Genomic DNA, 2,859 nt, shown 5'->3' with positions numbered 1-2,859 from the left:
TGTGTACACAGTTTCGTAACTCTAGGTATAAATTGTACAAGGAACTTGTTTTACAATTCAGGTACAATCTCTCAACTATTGATTTATACTACTAACTGTAACAAGTTTGTCCTATAGGTTCACGAACGAAAAAAATTGATAGCGTACTTGGTACCCTCTCCTTTTCACATGGAAACTCTTTTTAGCATGTTTAGTTGATGTTTGCTAAGTTATTTGAAAAGGAAAGAATTGCCTGTATTTTTAGTAACCAATTTAGGCAGTTATATCCAAAGTCACATAGTTCATAATTTTTTATGGATCAATTAGAAAAACCCACATTTTCATGTAAACACATAGACATTTTTATATATTGATGTACATATCAAATAAGAGAAAAACGATTACATCGAAAAGATAATTTTTGAATGTTTTGTATATTGTATTTTGTCTCCACGCTTATCTCCTATTTGTAATAAAATGTCCTTCGCACATCAATAATCATAGGGTGCTCAGATGCGTGGTTTTCCTGCAATCATCCATGATCATGCATTAGTTTCAAATCAACTAAAAACAACAAAGAAACCATTTTAAAAAGATAGAATGAGATTAGGTACCCGTAAAGGTGTGTTGGCATGCTTTTGAAACAAGAAAGTAAAACTAAATTGAGCTTAGAGACTAACTACATTAGAAGTTCTACAAAAAAAGGGATAATTTCCAATAAGGAAATACTTAGATAGGATTAATTACTATTAACAATTTTACCATATCTACAAACAAACAAAAATCTCATAGATACTGCAATACTTACCCGGCATTCCAGTCTTTTCCCTCATCGGTATGTTACAATGGTAGTTGCAGCCGACAACGCAATCCCAATATTCGGCAATACATTCGTGCATGCAATTTTTATAACACTCGAATAGTCCATAAGCTTCGTCAACACATAAAGACGATATCACCACTGCAATAAAAAGAATCACCATACCAATTCTCTTAGTTTCTGCCATTTCTACCTGTTATTTGATCCTTTTCTCCTTTGAAAGACTATGGTGCGGTACCTAGAGAGAGAATGAGGGATGAATATGAAAGATGAATCAAAGGAGGTATTTATGGGAGTTCAATATTTTTAATGCTATTTTTAGACGCTTGTTTTTAGTTATAACCAATTTTTTCTAAAGTACAACGAAGAAATATAAAGGCACGTAAGTGAATTTGGCAAACAATATTTAGTTATAAAAATTTACGGTTATCCTTAAAAGAAGTTGTTAACTATTTTGTTTCAAACATACAATATAGTTCATTTTTCACCGCTAATTCAACTTTTCTTTGGTAGTGAGATTTTTTCAATGGCGTGGATAAAATATAACCTAGCTTATAGGAGAAAAATCTTCATAATTATCACTAATAAATCAGAAATATTTTAATCATCAGTATCAAACACAAAAACTAAATTAAGATCGAACAATAGAATCAACATCGTACACTCAATAAGCATTAGGTAACCAAAAAAAAAGGAAATTTTTTTGAGACTCTCGTAGATCAGCCAGGGTTCTTGATCTTTAGAGAAAAATATTTTTTTTTTGCATAATACATATACCCCTACATGAAATGTTAATACATACATTCATCCTCTATATTAAATGTTTCAAAAAAAAAAAATCCCCTGTATTAAATATCAACATCTACATGCACCCAACATTAAATGTTAACATTTACAGACACCCTCACATATGTCTCAATGTAGTTTATGGTAAGTAGCATATTTATTTAGATTTGACGCATCATTTATATGATCACATCTCCTTGACAATGAACTAAGTTACACAAATGAATTATTTTGAAAATTGAAGGGTCGGGATTGTGTAGCAAAAGGATTTGACAAAACCTTTCGGCCACAAGATTATACAGATCCAATGGTCATTGATTTTGATGATGTGGCAAATTATTCGTTTTTGTTGTGTGTTTGGTCGTGAAGAAATTAAGTTTAGGAATTTCAACTGAGCATAATATCCGTCGTCTTCTTCTTTCTCCTGTATATCCCAGTTCTCTTTGGATTTACAATTTTTTATATATAAGTTCTTAAAACTATATATCCATAATCAGTTTCTACTTGTAAACTTGGATCTTTCCCACCCTACTCATCTTCGCCATTGCAACGAAATTTCTAAAAATAATATGAATCTATATATTGTTAAATTGATGATGATTCATATTCTAAACTATAAAATCATGATGTCTGCCTCTACTATTTTCTAAAAGATTTCGGTTATAACCTAAAATTGATTTAGATGTTACTGTTAAACGGCTAAAACCAAACTTTAAAAGTTTATATAAACATACAAAATTTTATTTTAGATTTTTGCATGAATTATATTTTTTTTATCTTAGTCTGAAATTTAAAGTGTTACATAACCAATATTGCAGTTCTTAGAAAATAGAAATGAAATTCATTGCTTGAGGGGTCGGATAATTTTCTAAGGAAGAGATAGAAAGGATTAATCCATATTACACCTAACTCAACTCGTCCTTTAAAAATAAGAAGGTTTATTTATCGGTTGGTACCCAACACCTAGGGATGGTACCCAACATTTCGAATATTAAGGGTTGGTACCTAGACCTGACGTTGACTGTCAAAATCTCAGTTTGACCCAAATATTTAATATTTTTTGTAATTTTTGATAAAAACGTTTTTGGATTTACAAATTTAACCTCAGCAAACTTATATTGTCAAAAGTTTTAATTTCTTCACCTTCCCAGTAATCCTCTACTCCGACCACCATCGCCACGGCTCACACTTCAGTGGACTTGGAATTAAATATTCACAAATAAAAAACAGATTTCGCTGTTCGTTTTCTTTCTCTCCAAATGAACCCTAGTAAT

The 2,859-nt window shown here is 30.9% G+C and overlaps 1 long non-coding RNA gene across 1 annotated transcript; it reads right to left on the bottom strand.

Annotated features, from left to right (window-relative positions):
* Positions 1-263: 263 nt before the first annotated feature.
* Positions 264-1,070, bottom strand: LOC113333352. Its single transcript, XR_003351941.1, has 2 exons — positions 788-1,070; positions 264-505 (listed from the first exon to the last, which is right to left on the bottom strand). It is a non-coding gene; the product is annotated as an uncharacterized LOC113333352 (long non-coding RNA).
* Between the last annotated feature and the right edge of the window lie 1,789 nt (positions 1,071-2,859).

This window comes from Papaver somniferum, unplaced genomic scaffold (assembly GCF_003573695.1).
Source record: "Papaver somniferum cultivar HN1 unplaced genomic scaffold, ASM357369v1 unplaced-scaffold_132, whole genome shotgun sequence".
Lineage (NCBI taxonomy): Eukaryota > Viridiplantae > Streptophyta > Magnoliopsida > Ranunculales > Papaveraceae > Papaver > Papaver somniferum.
This window is presented reverse-complemented; position numbering and strand designations above follow the sequence as displayed.